This window comes from Trichomycterus rosablanca, chromosome 1 (genome assembly GCF_030014385.1).
Source record: "Trichomycterus rosablanca isolate fTriRos1 chromosome 1, fTriRos1.hap1, whole genome shotgun sequence".
In the NCBI taxonomy this organism is placed as follows: Eukaryota; Metazoa; Chordata; class Actinopteri; order Siluriformes; family Trichomycteridae; genus Trichomycterus; species Trichomycterus rosablanca.
The window spans coordinates 15,416,004-15,430,269 of record NC_085988.1 but is presented as its reverse complement, the minus strand read 5'-3'; positions in this window follow the sequence as shown (position 1 = coordinate 15,430,269).

The window sequence follows — 14,266 nt, the reverse complement described above, 5'->3', positions numbered from 1 at the left end:
CTTCTCCAAACCATCTCCATTACCACATGGTTCCCCTTTTAGGTTGAGAATTGCCCTTCTAATAAGATTACTGCCACTTAGTGGTCGGGGTTGGGAATTGGCAGTAACAACTGTTACATACCTCCCCCTTTGTTTAAGGCTTCACTAAGCCATAATATCTTTTAATATTTTCAACATGATATGTATCATGTTGATCTAGTGCGTTTAGCATAGCTATTTTGTAGTTAACAGGGTTTAGTTGTTTAATGACTTTGGCTGGCCCTTGCCATTTGGGAGCTAGCTTGGCCATAAATGCGTCCCCTGCCCGAGACAGTGGATGAGTACGTACCCAGACAAGTTCGCCTTCTTGGTACTGTTCCTTTTCGCGGCGCAGGTTGTAATATTTTGCTTGTCGGGCCTGTGCCTTATCCATCCTGGCTTTAACTCTATTAAGCAGAGTCTGTTGTCGCTGCAAAAGTTCATAAGCTGGCTGGTCAGGGTTGGGTGTTTTTTGTGCAAGGCGTTCTAACGGTCCCTTTAGCTTGTGTCCTAACGCCATTTCAGCCGGTGTGTAGTTAGTGCTTTCGTGCCATGCAGAATTTATTGCAAATCTGAATTCCGGAATCCATCGGTCCCAATAACGATGGTTATCTTATCTAAGGAACCTTATTGAGGAACTTGTTTGTTCTAAAGCTCAATGTAAGTTGTTTGTTACTTTTGTTTATATATTTAACCAAACTTTATGCAAGTGTTGCTAATAGAAAGTTTGTACTGTTTTCATTTTGGCTGTGGTTTTAGCGTGGTGCAATGGCGGTCAGGGATGGATTTAGATTTGCTTAAATATGCAGATTTGCAACAATTAGCCAAAAGTGTTGGCTTGAAAGCCAACATGAAGGCTGTTAAGTTGCTGAGAGCAGTAAAGCAGCATTTTGAACTGGAAGGCTCTGAGAATGCACCTTCTACCCGGCAACGTCCCGCATCATCCCCAACACCCGGACCACCCTCACCACAACAGCAGAAGCAGTCAGCCAAGCAGTCAGCCAAGCGTCCAGCACTGAAGTCCACACTCTTCAAACCTACTATCTCAACCAAGAAAATCGTCAGGTTTTCTCGGGGCACTCTGGATAATGAGCACAAACGTTCTTTGTTGAAGACTCCAGCTCGGATGTCCAGAACACCTGGTACAGGAATTAATCCATTTATCTTCAGTGGCTCTGATACCCCAGGGACCAACAAGAAGAAAACATTTGACTTAAAGGTAAGCTGAAGCCTTTTCCAACTCAAACTACTGCACCAGAGAAAACGCAAATGGTTCATCAGAATAACTATAAACAGCACCAAGTGCAGACAAGAGAGAAGCGGCGTGTCGAGCAGACAGAGGGAAGAAAACAAAAGAAAGAGAAGATGCTTGGTGCCAGACGTAGACTGCTTTTTGTAACCATTGTTTTGTGACCATCATCGTTCGAACAATTTTATACACATACATTTGCTTGTTGGCGACCAAGATGGTGGCGCGTGCACAACGCGAGGCTCAGCGTCTCTCCAGACTTTGCATATTAGTAGTTATTAGTCTACTGCTTTTTAGTTTTTGCGTTCCATACTGCCAGGCGAGCATCTCATATAGCCGGCAGACACTGATTAATATTGGTTTAAATAACTTAAACGGTAAATTTGATCTGCAACTTCCTCTGGAAATCTCCGGATCACCGTGGACTACGGAATCGACTCACTCAGCTGAACGAAGCCGGCGCAAGCGCAGAGAACGTAAACAAAGGCGAGGAAAACGCGGAGGGCTACGGGCTAAGCTAACGCTAAACCCGCATCGTACACCGGTTCCCAGCATTTTTCTCACCAATGTACGATCTCTGTCTAACAAAATGGATGAGCTGCGACTCTGGACTACAACACACAAGTGGATCATGGAATGTAACATCATGATTCTGACGGAGACGTGGCTGAATTGTAACATCCCCAGCAGCGCGGTGGAGCTGGATGGACGTAGCATGTTCAGAGTGGCAGCAAATTCCGGTAAGAGTAAAGGAGAAGGTCTGTGCATCTGTTGATTAAGTGCAGACCTTTTTATCTACCGAGAGAGTTCTCCACTGTTGTTGTTACTGCAGTTTACATCCCACCTGATGCCAATGCCAAGTTAGCTTTGGAAGAACTGAGTACAGCAGTCAGCAAACAACAAACTGCACATCCAGACGGATTATTTATCATTGCGGGGGATTTTAATCACACCAACCTGAGGACTGTTCTACCAAAATTCCATCAGAATGTCTCATTCTCCACTAGAGGAAAGAACACCCTGGACCATGTGTATTCGAACATTGCAAAAGCATACAAAGCCACCCCCCTCCCCCACCTGGGACAGTCTGATCACCTCTCATTGTTCCTGCTTCCCAGGTATGTGCCACTCATCAAATGTGTGAAAACCACAACAAGGACAGTTAAAGTGTGGCCAGACGGAGCCATCTCCTCCCTACAGCATCAGTTCCATAACACTGATTGGAGCATGTTTTCGTCTGAAGCCTCCATGGACATAGACTTGGACACATACACATCATCTGTAATAAACTACATCAACACGTGTATTGATAATGTCACCTCTGTCAAGCATGTGAAAATCATCCCCAACCAGAAACCCTGGATGAACGCTGAGGTTCGACTTCTACTGAAAGCACGACACGCTGCATTCAGATCGGGTGACACTGAGGCCTACAGCTCAGCCAGGGCAAATCTGAAAAGGGGCATCAGAAGAGCCAAACACACCTACAAACTGTCTGTTGAGGAGCACTTTCACAACTCTGACTCCCGTCGTATGTGAAAGGGCATTCAGACACTCACCAGCTACAAACCCTCACATCCAACCCCTCCATCCAACAGTGCATCCCTCCCAGATGAGCTTAACAGGTTCTACGCTCGCTTTAACTACAATGGACTTCACACCACACAGAGTCGACTACCTGAGGACTGCAACCTCCTTACACTCTCTACAGCTGAGGTGTGTTCAGTACTAAGTAAAGTAAACGCGAGGAAGGCTGCTGGCCCTGACGGCATCCCTGGACGTGTCCTGAGAGCATGCGCTGAACAGCTAGCCCAGGTCTTTACTAACATCTACAACCGGTCACTTGTCCAGGCTACTGTTCCTACGTGCTGGAAGACATCGATCATCATTCCGGTGCCAAAGCGTACTACTGCAGCTTGCCTGAATGACTTTAGACCGGTAGCACTCACACCTATTGCAATGAAGTGCTTTGAGAAACTGGTTCTCTGCCATCTGAAAGCGGCGCTTCCACCAGCACTGGATCCCTACCAGTTTGCCTACCGTGCTAACAGATCAACAGAGGATGCCATTTCCACTGCCCTTCACTCCGCTCTCACCCATCTGGACAATAATGACACCTACATATGGATGCTGTTTATTGATTTCAGTTCCGCCTTCAATACGGTAATCCCAACCAAGCTGGTAGCCAAGCTCAGTGACCTGGGAATCAGCACCCCCATGTGTAACTGGGTCTTGAACTTTTTAACAAACAGACCCCAGTCTGTAAGGTTGGGTAGTCAGGTGTCCTCTAGCCTGACTTTGAGCACTGGTGTTCCACAGGGCTGTGTGTTAAGTCCATTGCTTTTCTCCCTGTTCACCCACGACTGTGTGCCGCTGCATAGATCCAACACCCTCATCAAGTTTGCAGACGACACCACAGTGGTTGGCCGCATCAAAGACAACGACGAATCGGCCTACAGGGAGGAGATCCAGCACCTGGTGGCGTGGTGTTCCTCCAACAACCTTCATTTAAACACAGATAAGACCAAAGAGCTCATCGTGGACTTCCGGAAAACCAAGAGCTGCACACATCTCCCTGTCCTTATCAATGGTGACGAGGTGGAGCGTGTCTCCAGTTTTAAGTTTTTGGGCATCCACATCTCTGAGGATCTTTCCTGGACCCACAACACATCCTGTCTGGTGAAGAAAGCGCAGCAGCGCCTTTACTTCTTGAGGAGACTAAAAAAGGACCATCTGTCTCCCCAGATTCTCACAAACTTCTACTGCTGCACCATCGAGAGCGTACTGTCCAACTGTGTGACAGTGTGGTACGGCAGCTCCACTGTGGCTGACAGGAAGGCCCTTCACAAGGTGGTGAGGACTGCTCAACGACTCATCGGTACACAGCTCCCCACCATCGGAGACCTTCACCACCAGCGCTGTGTGCGCAGAGCACACAGTATCATCAGGGACCCCTACCACCCCAGCCACACACTGTATAACCTTCTGCCATCTGGGATAAGATACAGGAGCATACGTGCCAGGACCAGTCGGTTAAAAAACAGTTTTTTTCCCACCTCAATAACTTTATTGAACACCACTATTCGCCGTTAACACACATTCTGGACATTCTGAACTGAACACTGGACCTATTATTTATTATTTATCATTGCACTGTTTGGATTACACACTGGACTGTTGTGTTGTTATTTATCATTGCACATTTCTCATTGCACAAGTTGCACCTGCACTTTAACATCACCCCGGACTGCACGCTGGACTGTCGTAATTATTTATCATTGCACCTGCACTTTACACAACTGTCATACATATATATGTATAGTTATAGTTATTTTTTTCACCATCCTTATATAGTTATAGTTACAGCTGAATAGTTATTATTTACACATCCTTTATCCCAGTACTGTTATTACTAATATATACCTAACTAATCTTATTATTATTACTGTTATTATTATAATACATATTCATTTTTACTAATATGCTTATTGTTATTATTGCTATTATGTATATAGTAATATGTACATAGATATAATTTCATATATGTAACTAGCTATAGTTATAACTCTATATTCATATTAATCATAGGTATATGTTACTAATATTCTCTGTCTTTTTGCACAATGCTACTATTTGCACATCTGGTAGATGCTAACTACATTTCGTTGCCTTGTACCTGTACTAAGCAATGACAATAAAGTTGAATCAATCTATCTATCTATCTATCTATCTATCTATCTATCTATCTATCTATCTATCTATCTATCTATCTATCTATCTATCTATCTATCTATCTATCTATCTATCAAACAAACAAACAAAGTTGATTTGTAAAAAAAAAAAAAAAAAAAAACCTTCTGAAAAAGAAAACAGTACAAACTTTCTATTAGCAACACTTGCATAAAGTTTGGTTAAATATATAAACAAAAGTAACAAACAACTTACATTGAGCTTTAGAACAAACAAGTTCCTCAATAAGGTTCCTTAGCACAGCACATTACAATGTGGTGCTTCTCCAAACCATCTCCATTACCACATGGTTCCCCTTTTAGGTTGAGAATTGCCCTTCTAATAAGATTACTGCCACTTAGTGGTCGGGGTTGGGAATTGGCAGTAACAACTGTTACATACCTCCCCCTTTGTTTAAGGCTTCACTAAGCCATAATATCTTTTAATATTTTCAACATGATATGTACCATGTTGATCTAGTGCGTTTAGCATAGCTATTTTGTAGTTAACAGGGTTTAGTTGTTTAATGACTTTGGCTGGCCCTTGCCATTTGGGAGCTAGCTTGGCCATAAATGCGTCCCCTGCCCGAGACAGTGGATGAGTACGTACCCAGACAAGTTCGCCTTCTTGGTACTGTTCTTTCTTGCGGCGCAGGTTGTAATATTTTGCTTGTCGGGCCTGTGCCTTATCCATGCTGGCTTTAACTCTATTAAGCAGAGTCTGTTGTCGCTGCAAAAGTTCATAAGCTGGCTGGTCAGGGTTGGGTGTTTTTTGTGCAAGGCGTTCTAACGGTCCCTTTAGCTTGTGTCCTAACGCCATTTCAGCCGGTGTGTAGTTAGTGCTTTCGTGCCATGCAGAATTTATTGCAAATCTGAATTCCGGAATCCATCGGTCCCAATAACGGTGGTTATCTTTCACAAATGATGCAATCATGGTTTTTAAGGTACGGTTAACTCTCTCAGTCAAATTGGTCTGTGGGTGGTAAGCAGTAGTGAGTTTCTGGATCACTCCCCATTCTTTACAGATGGTATTTAACAACTGTGAGGTGAATTGCGGCCCTCTATCAGAGACCAAGTAAACCGGTGTCCCCCAACGAGTGAATATCTCTCGGGTTAAGATGCTGGCTATCTGTGGTGTTCGAGCACTACGGATGGGAAATAGTTCTACCCATTTACTGCAATAATCTACGACCACCACTAGATGTTCATTCCCTTTGCTGCTCCGTGGGAATGGACCCATTAGGTCAACACCTAACATATGTCCAGGTTCTACCACCGGGGTGGATTGGAGTAATCCAGACAATTTGGACAATGTTGGCTTGTATTGTTGGCAGGTCGTGCACTGTTTGCAGTGTATCCATACATCTTTGCGCATTTCTGGCCAGTATGCTACATTGAGTAACCTCTTCAAAGTCTTCATACGACCAAGATGGCCACTTAAAGGGTTATTATGGGCAAAAAGAAGGAATCTGGATCTTAAGGCAGTGGGTATCACTACTTGAAGTATTTGACCTTCTTGGCTGTCTGTAATGCTGCGGAACAAGTAACCATTGTGTTCTACATAATGCATGCGGTTGGGGTTTTTGAGGGTATTTTTTGACGATTGCCATAAGGGTTGTAGTGTAGGATCTTCCCTCTGATGTTTGGCAATCTCTTCCCAGCTAACTGGTAAGTCTTCCCCTTTTGGTGTGGCTTGTTGAATAGCAAGAAGACATAGGTTTGCTTCCTGCATCCCGCGGGAGAGAGTGTCTGGAACAACATTACAACCTCCTTTGCGATAGTAAACTTTAAAATCGAATCCTTGTAACTTAATGGCCCACCTTGTTAAACGAGAAGATGGACGAGGTTGGTTGAAAACCCATGTCAAAGCAGCATGGTCCGTAAACACCTCAAAATGCCTCCCTTCTAGGTAGTGCCGCCACTTCTCCACAGCCCACACCACAGCTAGACACTCCTTCTCAGACACCGAGTAGTTCTTCTCGGCATTGTTGAGTAACCGTGATGCATAAGCAATTACATGTTCAGCTTCATCCCATTCCTGTGTAAGAACTGCACCCAAACCCACCTCACTGGCATCGGTTTGGACCTTAAAAGACAAGTTGAAATTAGGAGCGCTCAAGACAGGTGCTTTTATCAAAGAAGATTTGATGTCATTGAAGGCCTGTTGGCAGATAGTGGTCCAATCCCATACAACACCCTTCTTTTTTAGGGCATGAAGTGGAGCTGCACACTCTGAAAATCTTGGAATGAATCTGTGGTACCAACCTGCGAGCCCCAGAAACCTTTGAACCTCTTTTACATTACGAGGTACCGGAAAGTTTTTTACTGCTTCCACTTTTTCAGCTTCTGTCTTGATGCCTTCGCCTGAGATGACATGACCTAAATAGGTGAGAGCTTTTTGAAGGAGATTAAATTTTTTTAGATTAAGGGTAAGACCAGCTTTTTCCAAAAGGCTAAAGACATATTGAAGGTGAATAAGGTGCTGGTCAACAGTGTTGGAATAGACCACAATGTCATCAATGTAGACAAAGCAAAATTTTCCTATTACATCTTTCAACACATGATTCATTAAGCGTTGGAAGGTAGCTGCAGAGTTCTTTAAACCAAAAGGAAGACGTAAAAAATGGTATAAGTTGTTCTTTACCACAAATGCAGTCTTGTGAATGCTTTCTGGGTCCATACTGACCTGCCAGTATCCACTCTTCAGGTCTAAAGAACTAAACACTGTAGCTCCGTGAAGTAAATCACAGATTTCTTGGACTTGAGGCATAGGAAATCCATCCAGGTGTGTTTTGGCATTTAGGGCTCTAAAGTCTACACAGACACGTGTGCCACCATCCTTCTTTGGTACTAAGACCACCGGAGCGGACCAGGGAGATGTTGAGGGTTTGATGATGCCTTCCCTAAGCATAGACTCAATTTCTTTGTCCAGAAACTGTTGTTTAGCCACAGAAATTGGGTACGCTTTTCTTCTCACAGGAATTTCATCCACTGTTAATATTTGGTGACTGATGATGGTGGTGTGACCCAGTTTATCAGTACACACAGTTGGCCAACTCACAAGCATACTTTCCAGCATCCGCTTTTCTGTAGTTGTTGCATCTGCATGTTCCACCAACTGCTGAATGATTCTTGTAGTTTCTGCAGATACTGTTATCTTCCCTGTAGCAAGATACAGACTAACAGGATTGTAAGTAGAACTGCAACATGTAAAACTATGACCATCATCATCTTCAGTGGGTAACCTATAGGTATGATTAGTGAAATCCAAAACAATGCCTGCTGTCAATAAAACCTGTAGTCCTATGATGACAGGAAAAGAGAGGTCGTGGTCTCTCATAATAAATAATTCAATCGGAAAATTCTGTCCATGCAATGTACATAGCCAACTCACCCTTCCCAGAGCAGTCTGCAACTGTCCATTTGCCAGTGTGAACCTCTGTCCTTGGCTGGACTTCCAAATCTCACCATCAAACTTTAATAACCTCCAGTGTGATTCCTGAATCAATGAAAAAGTACTGCCAGTGTCTACTACAGCGTCATACTTGTGACTTCTTAAACATACCTTTTGTTTTGACTTTGTGTTTCCTGTTGGACTTGTCTCCAGTATGCTCTTTCCTCCAAAAGATCTCTTTCCACTAAAGTGCCAAGTCGAACCAACTCATCCACTGTAAAAACGGTCCCCCTTAAAATACTAGCCAGGCGTGGTTTGCAATTAGGTAAAATTGAGTGTATAATGTCTTTCTCTTTCATGTTTGGCTTCCACCGTAGACATAATGCACAATAGTGAAATGCAAACTCTCTGATGTTTTCGTCAGCTCCTTGTTTTCTTTCGCGTAAGCGCTTTTCTAACTCTTCTTCATGGTCTTCAGATAAAAAGGAGTGTAAAAACATGACTTTAAACTGTTTCCATGTCTTAATGTTCTTTTTTTCTGCAAGCCACCAGTCTTTTGCAGTATCCGACAACACAGATGTCAAAGTAGCTAAAATTTCTGGATCACTGAGATGTCTCACAGCTAGATATTCCTCACACCTTTCAATAAAAGCCACCGGATCCTGTTCTGAACCTCCGTATCTGGGGAAGTCTAGTTTGATTGGAGCTGCATACTTTACCACAGAAGAACAGCTGTCTAAACCACCTACTGGAGTGGACGTAGTGGGGTTTGGCACGGGATATGTACTTGGTGTAACAGGCTGCATAGGTGAACTGGGTTGGTATCGGGACATCATACGTTTGAGCTGTACATCTCATCTCTTGAGACAGTCTATAACAGACTGGGTTATATCTTGTAGTTGGTTTTCCAGATTTTGTTTGACTCTATTACTCTCTCTATTTTGTATACAACCATTTGCTCTATAGCATCTCTTTGATTGTCAATTACTACATGTAGATCTGTTACCTGAGTCTCTACACGGTGAAGGCGACTTTGCACGTCTTCCACTGTTCGGTTAAATTTCTCTTCAAGGTTTACCACTCTTTCCATTAACTCTCCTGACAATCCTGCCATTGCGGGGTATTCTTCAGGTGGAGGAGGTGGTAAAAAGTCTTGTTCATCTTGGATGCTTCCTTCTTCCTCTGCATCACCATCTGAATCAATATAAAGGTTGCTGAATGTGGATATAAGGTCACGTACAGGCTCCCGGCGTGTAACAAATGAACCAACAGTGAAATCTGGATCTACTGACCCATCCACTGCATCGGGTTTTGACGTGGCCATAACCAAAGCTATCTATAGATGTATTTATGGACCAGAAAACAAAGAGACTAAAAGCTTTGACAATAAATTTAAAATTGGTTTGTAAATTATGTCAAAGAGTATAGCCAACAAAGTAGACACTCTTAAATATGCCGATGATTAAAACCAGCTGGGACGTCCCTGTTCAGGCGCCAATGTAATGATTTTTTCTTTTTATAAACTCGTTATCATATTTTTTAATTAGGGTACCATCCACCAAGAGTGCTTTAACTCATTTTACTAAACATCAAAATCAGAACCTATGAAAAACACAAATCATAATCTCAAATGCCACTATAAAGTCCATTCATTGAATATAAGTCTTGGAAGAGTTCATTGAGTCTTTCAGTCCATAATTTAATAATTAGATAGATCTCACCGGGCCTTTGTAGATATAATTAATTCCATCAAGAGTCTATAGAAGTCCTTGTTGGGTCCAATACAAGATGAAATCCTTTCCAGTTAGTTTGTGAATACTGGGCTTGTTTCCCACAGTCCATCCAACCAGCAAGTTGTTGATGCAAGACACAAACATTTACAATAATTGAATAGAGACAAAGATAATCTTCCAGACCAGAATGAAGAAATAAAAAAAACCTTCTGAAAAAGAAAACAGTACAAACTTTCTATTAGCAACACTTGCATAAAGTTTGGTTAAATATATAAACAAAAGTAACAAACAACTTACATTGAGCTTTAGAACAAACAAGTTCCTCAATAAGGTTCCTTAGCACAGCACATTACAATGTGGTGCTTCTCCAAACCATCTCCATTACCACATGGTTCCCCTTTTAGGTTGAGAATTGCCCTTCTAATAAGATTACTGCCACTTAGTGGTCGGGGTTGGGAATTGGCAGTAACAACTGTTACACACTGACAGGTTGCCACTGTTGGGCCCTTGAGCAAGGCCTCATTGCTTAGATTGTATACTGTCACAACTGTAAGTCGCTTTGGATAAAAGCGTCTGCTAAATGCCGAAAATGTAAATGTAAAGTGCCCATTCTAAGTCATGTCCAGTGTGGACACACGGGCATTAGCAAGATCATTTAGATGATTGCTTGTAAAAGACATTGAACCTAAACACACTGTATGATGATCTATCTCACAACAACTGCTGGTAATGTCCTGGTACTGAATACCACATGACTCCTTCAGTTGTCTTGTGGAGTCCATGTTTGGCACATCAGAGCTTTTTTGACAGCATATTAGATTGTGTTGATCAGTGATGGTATTGGCTGACTGGGCATCAACACATAATTGGCTATGTGTGATGTGGGATGGCTGAGAAGCTGTGATGTACTGTTGAACTGTACAGGGTAGGGCTGGGCGATATGGATAAAAAATAATATCTCGATATTTTTTGCTGAATGGCGATATACGATATATATCTCGATATTTTTTTATCCCATAAGGTAATAACAAAAAGACACTTCTGAGACAAAGCTACATGTTCCAATTTTTTTACAGGCACTTTTATTAATATTCATGCTGGGGAAGCTTCACACAAGAACTATTTTTCCTTAAAAAAAAAAAAAGCTATTCTAAGAAAAATAAGTTGTTTTCTAAGGCATCTCCTGTTGTGTAATGTGAATTACAAATATATTGTCTAGCCCTTTAAGAATGTTAAGTGCACTATAGGGCGCAGGGAGCGAGTGTGTAGGGAAGATGACGGTTTCCGGCTGAGCTTGTGTGACATTAAAAGTAAAACCCCGTTAAAGTAAAACCCTCGTTAACCCCCCACCCCACCCCACCCCCACATGTTTGGACTTTATACATTATTTTATGTATATGCCGCCATAACATTTACATTAATTTTTTTTAAGGTATAGAACTCAGTTTTGTAATACAGGCAGAACTAATCGTTCATGTTACTGTGTAACTATTACAACATTTAATGCATTTTAATCAGCGTTCTGCTTCATGCACTTTATTATTATTTAACAGCTTTATTTGTTGTTTAATTGCTGTTTGCTCCTTGTTTACTGCAGAGTTAGTTCATGCAATTTAATAATGTTTGGTTGTTTATTGGCCGACAACAAGAAATACTATAATAGAAGATAAATAAATAAATGACGTGTCGGACGTCGGGCGATCATCCAGTATAAACTAACACGACCACATACAACATCCAGTACAGAAATCACTCCCCATAATGTTTGTATTTACAGATAGAGCAAATATATGCACATCACATATACAAACACAAGAGTCAGAACAACAGGAGACGCACCGCTACGTTATTATTACTTTCTCAACACTTAATGTGAAGTAAATACGTGCATGTCAGCACGTGCATGAGCTTGTGTTGGTTTTTGAAACGAATAACGACTCGTTTTCTTGTTTTTTAACTTTGGGATTTGAAGTGAAAACGAATGACCAAAGGTACACGGAGCTGGAACCTTTTGTCTGGACTTGTTTTCGGCATTCTCTACAGAATACATTATTCTGCTGCTCATCTGACACTTTGAATTCGAACCATCTCCAAATAATTCCAAAAAGAGTCATTATTTTTCTTTTTAGTAAGCAGCTCCTCTTCGATAGCTTCTGTCACGTCTTTATCCGTCTCCATGCTATCGCTGCCTGCAGGAATTACTGGTGAAGCGGTGGGGAGAGAGGCGGGGCGAGTTGTGTTCAGTGAGGGAGAGGGGCGGGGCAGTGAGGGAGAGGGGCGGGGCAGGTGAACATGTGCAGAGACAAACTGGGAGAAGAGAAAGACGAACTGTCGGATCTAACTGGAACGCAACATCTATATCGATATATGCGATATTGTCTTATCTTATATCGCGTATGAAAATATATCGATATATTATAAAATCTCGATATATCGCCCAGCCCTAGTACAGGGTATTCCTGCCTTGCTGTAACAGAACTAAAGTTTGTTTCATGGTATGAACATGTACAAGTTAAGATGAAAACACACAGATAATGGGTGAAGATTCTTTTTACTGCTTGACAGCTGCAGTGGACAATCACCAGAATCACTAACTTGGTAAACAATACAAACTGTGATTATCCAACATTAGTCAGGGTGGCCAACTGAAGGTGTGGATGATTTAAGAAGTGTGAGGATACTTTATGCTTTGTTGGCAGTGTTAAATTGTTTTGTAAGTTTGGTTTAAGTAATTGTACTCACAGGTTTTCATCAGGCATGCAGGCAGCTTTACTGAGAGGTTAAAGACCCGAGCACTGAGGGTTGATGGTATTTGAAGTCTTTGGACTGCACCATTTTGGAAATGTTCAATTCTGAATGTATGTGTGGGGGATTGTAAGTTATCCTTTGTGTGATATTCTTATTTGATTGTGTCAGTGAAATTGTCTTAAGGTAATTAATATGAAGCTATGTGAGTAGTGGATTCAGGGATTCAGTGATGTCACTTACAATACAGTTTATACACCTGTGACTCGCTGCAGACTTTCTCTTTTCTCGTCTCACCTTCAAGACCGACAGTACAGCCCGGCGACACTGTGTCAGAGCTACGAATTTTTTCATCCTCTACGGGCTGTGAGAACCACAGCGGGATCTGGCAACCTATTTCACCTGGAGCACGCTCCGTGTGAGAATGGGCTAGAGAAGCTGTGTTTGTTACTGGATTTTCTTCATTTCCCACTCGATGTGGAATAAGCTGAAATGGTAACGGTCTGCGTGAAACTCAGGTTAGTGAACGCTGTATTTACAACGGGAGTTAGCTCGCTCTAACCTAGAGTGTTACTTGGTTTTGAGTGGAGCACGCTGCTCGAAAAGTTATAACTCAGAGCGCCAACAGCTCGTCTTTCTTCACCTACAGTTGTACTCGGTGTTAAGTGAAGCCCACCACTCATTCGCTTTAACGAGTGGTTTTCTCTTAATCGCTAAGCTCTACCAGCACAACCCCTTCACCTAGAGTTGCATACTCGGTGTTAAGTGAAACTGATGGCTTGTGATATTACAGCAATAGCCGTTTTCACCTCGAGTTTGTACTCGGTGCAGTTTTTTTACTCCTTTTAGTACTACTCAATACTAGGTATGAAACAGTGATATCAACAACGCAGAACCGTCAAGTTTTCGAACGGTTGTAACCAGTGCTTTGCTGCCTTGGAGACTTACGACGGGAATGAGCTATGCCCTCCATGTCTTGGGTTGGATCACCTTTGTGAAGCCTTGGTGATCCCCTGCATGGATTGTGCTATTATTTCAATAGACCGCCACCGAGAACGGTTGGCGGGGCTGGAGGTTGGGTGCGAGGCTGCGTTACCCTCAGAGGGACCGGGGCCTATGCAAAGGTAAAAGAGACGGTCCATGGCGCTGTCGGAATGCATGGCCTTGTTGTCTGAGGAATTGTCACAGCTGAAGTCATTATTTATGGAGCTTAGTGACAAACTAGATGCTTGTAGTATTCCAGAGCCTGAGTTAAAGTTGCCTAAAGGTCCTGATAGTGCTTCAGAAAAAGCGGATGACGCACTTTCTACCTTAGCATCAAATGCCGAATTCTTTCAGGATTTTCTGCAGCCGGGTGGTTCCCCGCCGACGGCTTCAGCGCAGTCGGGTGCTCCGACGG